The sequence below is a fragment of the Silurus aristotelis genome, assembly GCF_946808225.1.
Source record: "Silurus aristotelis genome assembly, chromosome: 15".
Lineage (NCBI taxonomy): Eukaryota > Metazoa > Chordata > Actinopteri > Siluriformes > Siluridae > Silurus > Silurus aristotelis.
The window spans coordinates 23670343-23685342 of NC_139588.1; positions in this window are offsets into that span (position 1 = coordinate 23670343).

Here is a 15000-nt window from a genome sequence, read left to right on the forward strand (position 1 = left end):
TCTCTCTCTTTCTCTCTTCCCAATAAAGTAAAAACACAGTAAACATTCCTCCTGCTCAGAATTCCTACTTATGAATCTGAGCTCAACTCATCAGTGTGACATCAGTGATGTAATTCCTGTTTTTAACTTCCTGTTTCCCAGTAACATCTTTAAACAGTGATGTATACACACACACACACACACACACACACACACACACACACACACACACACACACACACACACACCAAGCTCATGGTGTGAAAGGAAACATTTGGAGATGTTACACTGTATCCACTGAAGCATCTCAGTAAATCTGTTCCTGTTTTGTGATCAGATTTAAAAAAATATGTGAAAACTCGGACATCAGGACACCTGCTGAAGACATGGCATACTGTTTGTAATTTATTTCATTTCGTTTTGTTTTATTTTATTTTATTTTATTTCATTCTAATGTAATCTATTTTAATTTATTTTAATTTATTTTTAGTATAGTTAAATTTTTTCATTAGATTTTTGTTTATTGCAATTTATTTGGATGTAGTTCAATATAGGTGAAATATTCTTTCTTTCTTTTCTTTTATTTCTTTAGTTACTTTTAAATTTTTGTACTTAGTAACTTGCGTTATTTTATTTAAGTTTTGTTCTTTGCATGTTTGTGTCATTTCTTGTTTTCTTTCATTCATTTATTTGCAATTTTTTTTTTATTTCTCGTTTTTCAATTCAATAATCAGTATTTCCTTCATTTTTTTTCTCTCTCTCTTCATAGTCGTTCTTTTTTAGTTATTTTTTTTCAGATCTTTAAATATTTTTTGAGTCACATTTTTTTTTTTATTCTGTGTGTTTTTTTTTTATTGTTTTATCCAGAGTGTGGAGCAGTGAGCTGGGATTTAAACTCACAACCTTCTCATCAATCATTCAATAACCTGAACCTTTTACTCTTTTCTTTCTCTGTAATATACACGTATATAAATATAAAAGAATAAATACATTAATAAATCAATCAATACTCAACACACCATACTTGGGTTTGTTGGAGTTGTAAAAAGTGTCTCCGTGCCCCGAGTGTGTGTGAGATGTTGGAGAAACCCTGAGCTGGGTGTTAAAAGAAACAGTTAGTTTCTAATAGTTTCTAATAGTTTCTGTAATAAAAATCTGTAAAGAAATAAAAAAATATATATAAAATAAAATGAATAAAGAATCAAATCTGAAGAAACTTCATTCAGCACCAAAACACCTGTTTATTTAAACTCTTTACACACAAAAGGAAATCACAGTATGGCTAAAATTACACTAAACAAACACTCTCTCACACACACACACACACACACACACACACACACACACACACACACACACTCACAGGAGGATTGTAAAGGCGTAGAAACGAGTCGTACTTCGTAGCTGATGAAAATTTCCACAGTCTGCCCAAGTGGTCCTAAACATTTCACAATTTTGGTAAAGAACTGTTGAACTGTTTAGAACCACTTGACCAAAGAGGGAGCCGGAACACAAAGTGTTAACATTTACCACGATCTCTCCGTCCCTTCATCTAGTCATCTGTCCATCCGTCCACGGGTCTGAGGCGATACGGCTGAAGAATACACACTCTTCACTCTCATGTGTGCACTCGTAGAAGAACATTAGTGTACATGTGTGTGCATGTATGTGTGTGTGTGTGTGTGTGTGGTGTGTGTGTGTGTGTGTGGGTGTGTGTGTGTGTGTGTGAAAGCCTCTACACGATTCTGATCCTCTCTCAGGGTTCTGTGCGTTTATAAACCGAGGGTAGGATGAAGAACTGGTTCTGCAGGTCAGAGTGCTTTCATTGAAAACCAAGCCTGCTGGACCAGTACTGAGAGTGTGTGTGTGTGTGTGTGTGTGTGTGTGTGTGTGTGTGTGTGTGTGTGTGTGTGTGTGTGTGACTGTGGCCAGATTTAACCTTTAGTTATGAAACAAAAGAACTCCAGATCAGATCGTTCTCTCATTTCTGTTTCAATTACATGGATTCAAAATCACATTCTTTATTTGTTTGTTCGTTCGTTTTACGTTTTAATAATTTTTTTTCAGGAGGTTTTGCCTTCAGGAAGATGTAGAAATCTCTGGCTGTAAATAAATAAATAAATAAATAAATATCATCTAAACAAAACTAAGTAACAAATGTGTTCATTTCTTTAATTAGTTTTTCAATTCGTTTAATTATTTAGTTAATTTTTTTTTTTCATATGATTTCAACCAAAAAAAAAAAAAAAACCCCAACAAAAAATCTCCCCAAAGTTTGACATTTGAATTGAAATATTGAATTTTAGAAAGTTATGTTTTACAATTTATAGAATTGAAAAGAATTCCATGGAATGTGATTTGGTTTATTAAATAAGACTGGACTAGATATTCAGTATAAGTGTATTTGTCACCACAGATAGTGATAGTAGTTGAGTGTAATTAACTATAATCTGTTGACTAAAACAAAAAACCAGCACCAGACAGCGACATTCAGAACTCTGGACACAGACTAATAGTCCTAATAAACAAATATAGAGAAGTAAAAAACATCTTGAGAACAACAGAATGTAAGATTATGATTAGTTTTAGTATACAGTGGCTGTAAAAAGCGTTTTATGCTGGTTAACAGACATGTGTGTGTTTCTTCTTTTTCCATGCAACAAACTCTGTAGTGTAACAGTATGAAGTTTTCTTTTGACCAAACAAATCTATAAATGTCCAGATGTTTACACTTATACTCTCAGCATCTGGACACTTCACTTCTCCAAACATTCAGATGAAATACTTTAGCATGCCTAAAACTCTCCAAAGAAGTTCTTCACTAGTTTAGTGAATTTAGGTGCAGTGACTGGGAAGAACATTCCATTATATAGGATAAGGGTAGATTTTTTTTTTATCCACAATCTGTAGAGAATATTTACATTATATACTGCCTGAAAACTATTTCATAAAAAATGTCAGGTGACAGGGTGCACAAATTTTTGCACTTTACTCCACAAGAATATTTGTACCTATTCGTCCCTCTCTCATAATGAATGTGAGTGATTATGCAAAGCATGTTTGTTTGGTAGTAAAGAATCAGGTTGGTCCTGTCTGGGAAAGGCAGCAGATGGAATCAGCAGAAACACAGAATGTTAAGGATTTGAACTGTGCTGCAGGATTCCATACATGCTTTCTGCAAATAACCATGCTAACATGCTAACATGCTAACACACCACTCCATCACACACCACTCCATTATACACCACTCCGTCATACACCACTCCATCATACACCACTCCATCATACACCACTCCATCATACACCACTCCATCACACACCACTCCATCACACACCACTCCATTATACACCACTCCGTCATACACCACTCCATCACACACCACTCCATCACACACCACTCCATTATACACCACTCCGTCATACACCACTCCATCACACACCACTCCATCATACACCACTCCATCATACACCACTCCGTCATACACCACTCCATCATACACCACTCCGTCATACACCACTCCATCACACACCACTCCGTCACACACCACTCCATCATACACCACTCCATTATACACCACTCCGTCATACACCACTCCATCACACACCACTCCATCATACACCACTCCGTCACACACCACTCCGTCACACACCACTCCGTCACACACCACTCCGTCACACACCACTCCGTCATACACCACTCCGTCATACACCACTCCGTCATACACCACTCCATCACACACCACTCCATCATACACCACTCCATCATACACCACTCCATCATACACCACTCCATCACACACCACTCCGTCACACACCACTCCGTCACACACCACTCCGTCACACACCACTCCATCACACACCACTCCATCATACACCACTCCATCACACACCACTCCGTCACACACCACTCCGTCACACACCACTCCGTCATACACCACTCCGTCACACACCACTCCGTCACACACCACTCCGTCATACACCACTCCGTCATACACCACTCCGTCATACACCACTCCGTCATACACCATTTCGTCATACACCACTCCGTCATACACCACTCCATCACACACCACTCCATCACACACCACTCCGTCATACACCACTCCGTCATACACCACTCCGTCATACACCACTCCGTCATACACCACTCCATCATACACCATTTCATCATACACCACTCCGTCATACACCACTCCATCACACACCACTCCATCATACACCACTCCATCACACACCACTCCATCACACACCACTCCATTATACACCACTCCGTCATACACCACTCCATCAGACACCACTCCATCATACACCACTCCATCATACACCACTCCATCACACACCACTCCATCATACACCACTCCATCATACACCACTCCATCATACACCACTCCATCACACACCACTCCATCACACACCACTCCGTCATACACCACTCCGTCATACACCACTCCGTCATACACCACTCCGTCATACACCACTCCGTCATACACCACTCCGTCATACACCACTCCGTCATACACCACTCCATCACACACCACTCCATCATACACCACTCCATCATACACCACTCCGTCATACACCACTCCGTCATACACCACTCCGTCATACACCACTCCATCATACACCATTTCATCATACACCACTCCGTCATACACCACTCCATCACACACCACTCCATCATACACCACTCCATCATACACCACTCCATCACACACCACTCCATCACACACCACTCCATCATACACCACTCCATCATACACCACTCCGTCATACACCACTCCATCATACACCATTTCATCATACACCACTCCGTCATACACCACTCCACCACTCCGTCATACACCACTCCATCATACACCACTCCATCATACACCACTCCATCACACACCACTCCATCATACACCACTCCATCATACACCACTCCGTCATACACCACTCCGTCATACACCACTCCATCATACACCACTCCGTCATACACCACTCCGTCATACACCACTCCATCACACACCACTCTATCATACACCATTCCATCATACACCACTCCATCACACACCACTCCATCACACACCACTCCACCATACACCACTCCATCATACACCACTCCGTCATACACCACTCCATCATACACCATTTCATCATACACCACTCCGTCATACACCACTCCACCACTCCGTCATACACCACTCCATCATACACCACTCCATCATACACCACTCCATCATACACCACTCCATCACACACCACTCCATCATACACCACTCCATCATACACCACTCCGTCATACACCACTCCATCACACACCACTCCATCATACACCACTCCGTCATACACCACTCCCTTATACACCACTCCATCACACACCACTCCATCACACACCACTCCGTCACACACCACTCCCTTATACACCACTCCATCAACCACCACTCCATCAACCACCACTCCATCACACACCACTCCGTCACACACCACTCCGTCACACACCACTCCATCACACACCACTCCGTCACACACCACTCCCTTATACACCACTCCATCACACACCACTCCATCACACACCACTCCGTCACACACCACTCCGTCACACACCACTCCGTCATACACCACTCCATCACACACCACTCCATCATACACCACTCCATCATACACCACTCTGTCATACACCACTCTGTCATACACCACTCCATCATACACCACTCCGTCATACACCACTCCGTCATACACCACTCCATTATACACCACTCCGTCCTACACCACTCCGTCACACACCACTCCGTCATACACCACTCCGTCATACACAACTCCATCATACACCACTCCATCTTACACCACTCTGTCTTACACCACTCCGTCATACACCACTCCATTATACACCACTCCGTCATACACCACTCGGTCATACACCACTCCATCATACACCACTCCATCATACACCACTCCGTCATACACCATTCCATCATACACCACTCCGTCATACACCACTCCGTCATACACCACTCCATTATACACCACTCCATCATACACCACTCCACCATTCCATCATACACCACTCCATCATACACCACTCTGTCATACACCACTCCATTATACACCACTCTGTCATACACCACTCCATCATACACCACTCCATCATACATCACTCCATCATACACCATTCTATCATACACCACTCCATCATACACCATTCTATCATACACCACTCCATCATACACCATTCTATCATACACCACTCCGTCATACACCACTCTATCATACACCACTCCGTCATACACCACTCCGTCATACACCACTCCGTCATACACCATTCCATCATACACCACTCCATCATACACCACTCCGTCATACACCACTCCGTCATACACCATTCCATCATACACAACTCCATCATACACCACTCTGTCATACACCACTCCACCACTCCGTCATACACCACTCCGTCATACACCATTCCATCATACACCACTCCATCATACACCACTCCGTCATACACCACTCCGTCATACACCATTCCATCATACACAACTCCATTATACACCACTCCGTCATACACCACTCCACCACTCCGTCATACACCACTCCATCATACACCACTCCATCATACACCACTCTATCATACACAATTCCATCATACACCACTCAACCATTCCATCATACACCACTCCATCATACACCATTCTATCATACACCACTCCATCATACACCACTCCACCATTCCATCATACACCACTCTGTCATACACCACTCCATCATACACCACTATATCATACACCACTCCGTCTTACACCACTCCGTCTTACACCACTCCATCATACACCACTACGTCTTATACCACTCCATCATACACCACTCCGTCATACACCACTCCGTCATACACCACTCCGTCTTACACCACTCCGTCTTACACCACTCCGTCATACACCACTCCGTCATACACCACTCTATCATACACCACTCCGTCATACACCACTCCGTCTTACACCACTCCGTCTTACACCACTCCGTCATACACCAGTCCGTCATACAACAGTCCGTCATACACCACTCCATCATACACCACTCTATCATACACCACTCCATCATACACCACTCTATCATACACCACTCCATCATACACCACTCCGTCTTACACCACTCCGTCTTACACCACTCCGTCATACACCAGTCCGTCATACAACAGTCCGTCATACACCACTCCGTCATACACCACTCCGTCTTACACCACTCCGTCTTACACCACTCCGTCTTACACCACTCCATCATACACCACTCCATCATACACCACTTCACCATTCCATCATACACCACTCCATCATACATCACTCCGTCTTACACCACTCCATCATACATCACTCCGTCATACACCACTCTATCATACACCACTCCGTCATACACCACTCCGTCATACACCACTCCGTCATACACCACTCCATCATACATCACTCCGTCATGTACCACTCCGTTATCCATCACTCCGTCATGTACCACTCCGTTATACATCACTCCGTCATACACCAGTCCGTCATACACCACTCCATCATACATCACTCCATCATACATCACTCCGTCATGCACCACTCCATCATACACCACTTCATCTAGTGGAACATCCTCTAGGACAGTGAATCTTATTATAACAACAAATGGAGACTAAATATGGATTTGGATGTTAAAAAAGTCAATCTTATGCTCAGGTATCTGCAAACTTCTGGCAGTAGATTGTATCCGTAAATCAAAGTATTGAACAGGAATTAATTTAAACATAAAAACATTCGCATGTTTATTTAAACCAACATTTTGAAGCATTTTTTAGAATTTAATCTGCATGAACGTCCTAATACACATGGAAGGTACAGGATATTTATCCTCATTTAATAACTCCTAAATGAAACCAAATCTTGGCACCTTGCCAAAATTCCTGCTTCATTAGTGTGTGTGTGTGTGTGTGTGTGTGTGTGTGTGTGTGTGTGTGTGTGTGTGTGTGTGTGTGTGTGTCTGTGTGTTTGATTGAAAATTAGGAGGTAGGGGAAGTTCATTAATTAACAAGCATGTCGAGTAGTTAGTGGTTCATCAGCCCAAACTTGCCTGTGCTGCAGATCCGGTCTGATCAGAAACTTCACTCCACACCTGAGTAAACATTTAAACCCCTGTGAATTTCCTGCCACTCCCAAATTCCAGTCTTCTGCCCTTTTACATAATACAGAGGCAACCGGGGCAATAAGTGTGGGTCATATCCTCACATCTGGAATCTAAATATATCAGCCTGTAATTGGGTAAAAATTTGTACTTATTTTAGAATAAAGATCACTATAACCAGACTGTGAAACATCTCAAGTAGTCTCCAGTGGTGTAATGGACTGGTTTAATGGTTTCCTTAATGGTGTAATAGACTGGTTTCATGGTTTTCATTAGATCAGGTCAGGTGGTTTGTATTTTAGCTATTTAAAGCATAAGAACAACATAAATGAACACAAGATAAGATAAAACACACAACCCATTTTATTTGTGTGTGTGTGTGTGTGTGTGTGTGTGTGTGTGTGTGTGTGTGTGTGTGTGTGTGTGTGTGTGTGTGTGTGTGTGTGTGTGTGTGTTTGCGTGTGAAAATACAGTTGCAACAGTCATAGCAACTAAAATACTGATAGCAACCACCACAGCAACTAACAGGTAACACCATAGCAACCACCTGGGATACCATGGCATTTGCCTAACAACACACTAACAGTCAGTTGTAATGCCATAGCACAACCCCGACCAACCACCAGGAACACCATAGTAATTTCCTATCAACTAGAAGAAACATGAACCTACCAACACATTAGCAATAAGTTGGAACACAATGGCAACACATTAGCAACCACCAGGCACAACACAGCAACTACCCAGCAACCATCAGGAACACAATGGCAATCACCTGGAACACCCTAACAATAGCCAGGAACACCATAGCAACTACCTGGAACACACTAGCAACCACCTGGAACACCATATCAACTACCTGGAACACTTTAGCAACCACGTGGAACAACCTAACAATAGAAACACTATAGCAACCACCTGAACAACCTCAGAACTGCCCAAAACACTCTAGCAACTACCTGGAACACAATAGCAACCACTGGTGTGAGTGTGTGAGTATGCGTTTGAGTGTGTGTGTGTGTGTGTGTGTGTGTGTGTGTGTGTGTGTGTGTGTGTGTGTGTGTGTGTGTGTGTGTGTGTGTAAAATCTTTTCTAGCATCAACCAAACTTTCCTGCTTTGTTGGAATGATGATAAACAAAGTGCCCCCCCCCCCCCCCACGCACGCACACACACACACACACACACACACACACACACACACACACACACACACACACACACACACACACACACAAGAACAGGTATGACCACATTGCACTGGTCACATGTCACACTTTCCACTATGAGTCTCACAGATTATTCTGCACAAAAAATAACACACACACACACACACACACACACACACACACACACACACACACACACACACAAACACACACACAAACACATATACACATTTATAATCATAGATACTGCTCAAAAGTCACTTCATAATTAAACTGGTGTGTGTGTGTGTGTGTGTGTGTGTGTGTGTGTGTGTGTGTGTGTGTGTGTGTGTGTGTGTGTGTGTGTGTGTGTGTGTGTGTGTGTTGGGTCAGGGGGGGGGGGTTAGTGTGAGACTGGGTGTGTGTTGTGTTTATTCAGTACATCTCTGTTTGTGCATCTGTGGTTTTTTCTTATTATTTCTTCTACAGGAACTTCTCCAGGAACATCACCAAACCTTCTCAAAGACAACGAATCTCTCTTGCAGAACCTCCTAGATCTAACCCTAACCTAGATATGCTTCAAGGTCTTTAGTGGGATGTTCTTTACCACAAACTGACAATGAGCTTTCTTGATAAGATCCCTAAACCACCTCAACCACCTCTTCTCAAAACTTACCCAGATCATCAAACTCCTCAGGAAACCCAGTCACCAAAAACCCCAGGAACCCTGTGGAGAACCTTCATCTCCACCCCCTGATCTTATCAGAGTTTGTGACCATCCCCTTTAAGAAAGCAGAGCATCTCAATATTTCCCTGACCCCAAACTTTGATCTACAGGTTCATTCGAAAGATACAATTCACTTTGAAATACAAATTCAATCACAGTGATCTCATCTAAACCCAGACACTTCTCCAACCTGGGCTACATCCTAATATCTACTCCATATATATATTCCATTATAATCACAAGCAGAAATACAGACATGATGGTGATGGTGTCTAACACTTCTATGTAGACCCAAATCCCACTGTGAGGTCCTATTAAGTAGCGATTCCTCCTCGAATATGAAACGGTATCTCTGAGGCTTCCACAAACCACACACAAAGACTGGACCAGAATGCTCCACACAGCTTGCCAGCCTGAGCAGAACCTGCACTGTTCTTCATTTTATGAGGAATTGTAGATCCATTAGGTTAAAGTGTTCCTCAGGGTGCTCCTTGTACAGTATGTGTGTTTACAGTATGTGTATGTGTGTACATATGTGTACAGTATGTATATGTGTGTGTACTGTGTGTGTACACACACACACTGTACACACACATACATACTGTACACATATTGTACACACACACATACTGTACACACACATACTGTACACACACAATGTACAAACATACTGTACACACACATACACATACTGAACACACATACTGTACACAGACATATACTGTACACACACACTGTACACACACATATACATACTGTACACACACACTGTACACACACATACATACTGTACACACACATACTGTACACACACAATGTACAAACATACTGTACACACACATACACATACTGAACACACATACTGTACACAGACATATACTGTACACACACACTGTACACACACATATACATACTGTACACACACACTGTACACACACATGCTGTACACACACATACACTTACTGAACACACACACTGTACACACACATATACATACTGTACACACACACTGTACACACACATGCTGTACACACATACACATACTGAACACACATACTGTACACAGACATATACTGTACACACACACTGTACACACACATATACATACTGTACACACACACTGTACACACACATACATACTGTACACACACATACTGTACACACACAATGTACAAACATACTGTACACACACATACACATACTGAACACACATACTGTACACAGACATATACTGTACACACACACTGTACACACACATATACATACTGTACACACACACTGTACACACACATGCTGTACACACACACACTTACTGAACACACACACTGTACACACACATATACATACTGTACACACACACTGTACACACACATGCTGTACACACATACACATACTGAACACACACACTGTACACACACATACACATACTGAACACACACACTGTACACACACATATACATACTGTACACACATACTGTACACACACACTGTACAAACATACTGTACACACACATACACATACTGAACACACATACTGTACACAGACATATACTGTACACACACACTGTACACACACATATACATACTGTACACACACACTGTACACACACATGCTGTACATACACATACTGAACACACATACTGTACACAGACATATACTGTACACACACACACTGTACACACACATATACATACTGTACACACACACTGTACACACACATGCTGTACACACACATACACATACTGAACACACATACTGTACACAGACATATACTGTACACACACACTGTACACACACATATACATACTGTACACACACACTGTACACACACATGCTGTACACACACATACACATACTGAACACACATACTGTACACAGACATATACTGTACACACACACTGAACACACACATATACATGCTGTACACACACACTGTACACACACATATACATACTGTACACACACATACTGTACACACACATATACATACTGTACACACACATACTGTACACACACAATGTACAAACATACTGTACACACACATACACATACTGTACACAGACATATACTGTACACACACACTGTACACACACATATACATACTGTACACACACACTGTACACACACACACTGTACACACACATATACATACTGTACACACACACTGTACACACACATGCTGTACACACACATACACTTACTGAACACACACACTGTACACACACATATACATACTGTACACACACACTGTACACACACATGCTGTACACACATACACATACTGAACACACACACTGTACACACACATACACTTACTGAACACACACACTGTACACACACATATACATACTGTACACACACACTGTACACACACATGCTGTACACACACATACACTTACTGAACACACACACTGTACACACACATATACATACTGTACACACACATACTGTACACACAATGTACAAACATACTGTACACACACATACACATACTGGACACACATACTGTACACAGACATATACTGTACACACACACTGTACACACACATATACATACTGTACACACACACTGTACACACACATGCTGTACATACACATACTGAACACACATACTGTACACAGACATATACTGTACACACACACTGTACACACACATATACATACTGTACACACACACTGTACACACACATGCTGTACACACACATACACATGCTGAACACACATACTGTACACAGACATATACTGTACACACACACTGTACACACACATATACATACTGTACACACACACTGTACACACACATGCTGTACATACACATACTGAACACACATACTGTACACAGACATATACTGTACACACACACTGTACACACACATATACATACTGTACACACACACTGTACACACACATGCTGTACACACACATACACATACTGAACACACATACTGTACACAGATATATACTGTACACACACACTGTACACACACATATACATGCTGTACACACACACTGTACACACACATATACATACTGTACACACACATACTGTACACACACATATACATACTGTACACACACATACTGTACACACACAATGTACAAACATACTGTACACACACATACACATACTGTACACAGACATATACTGTACACACACACTGTACACACACATATACATACTGTACACACACACTGTACACACACACACTGTACACACACATATACATACTGTACACACACACTGTACACACACATGCTGTACACACACATACACTTACTGAACACACACACTGTAAACACACATATACATACTGTACACACACACTTTACACACACATGCTGTACACACATACACATACTGAACACACACACTGTACACACACATACACATACTGAACACACACACTGTACATACACATATACATACTGTACACACACAATGTACAAACATACTGTACACACACATACACATACGGAACACACATACTGTACACAGACATATACTGTACACACACACTGTACACACACATATACATACTGTACACACACACTGTACACACACATGCTGTACATACACATACTGTACACAGACATATACTGTACACACACACTGTACACACACATATACATACTGTACACACACACTGTACACACACATGCTGTACACACAGATACACATACTGAACACACATACTGTACACAGACATATACTGTACACACACACTGTACACACACATATACATACTGTACACACACACTGTACACACACATGCTGTACACACACATACACATACTGAACACACATACTGTACACAGACATATACTGTACACACACACTGTACACACACACATATACATACTGTACACACACACACTGTACACACACACATATACATACTGTACACACACATACTGTACACACACAATGTACAAACATACTGTACACACACATACACATACTGAACACACATACTGTACACAGACATATACTGTACACACACACTGTACACACACATATACATACTGTACACACACACTGTACACACACACACATATACATACTGTACACACACATACTGTACACACAATGTACAAACATACTGTACACACACATACACATACTGAACACACATACTGTACACAGACATATACTGTACACACACACTGTACACACACATATACATACTGTACACACACACTGTACACACACACATATACATACTGTACACACACATACTGTACACACAATGTACAAACATACTGTACACACACATACACATACTGAACACACATACTGTACACAGACATATACTGTACACACACACTGTACACACACATATACATACTGTACACACACACTGTACACACACATATACATACTGTACACACACATACTGTACACACACAATGTACAAACATACTGTACACACACATACACATACTGAACACACATACTGTACACAGACATATACTGTACACACACACACTGTACACAGACATATACATACTGTACACACACACTGTACACACATACATACTGTACACACACATACTGTACACACACAATGTACAAACATACTGTACACACACATACACATACTGAACACACATACTGTACACAGACATATACTGTACACACACTGTACACACACATATACATACTGTACACACACACTGTACACACACATATACATACTGTACACACACAATGTACAAACATACTGTACACACACATACACATACTGTACACACACATACACATACTGAACACAGACATATACTGTACACACACACTGTACACACACATATACATACTGTACACACACATGGTACACACACATGCTGCACACACACATACACATACTGAACACACACACTGTACACACACATATACACACTGTACACACACACTGTACACACACATATACATACTGTACACACACACTGTACACACACACACACACACACATACTGTACACACATACTGTACACACACATAATGTACACACACATAATG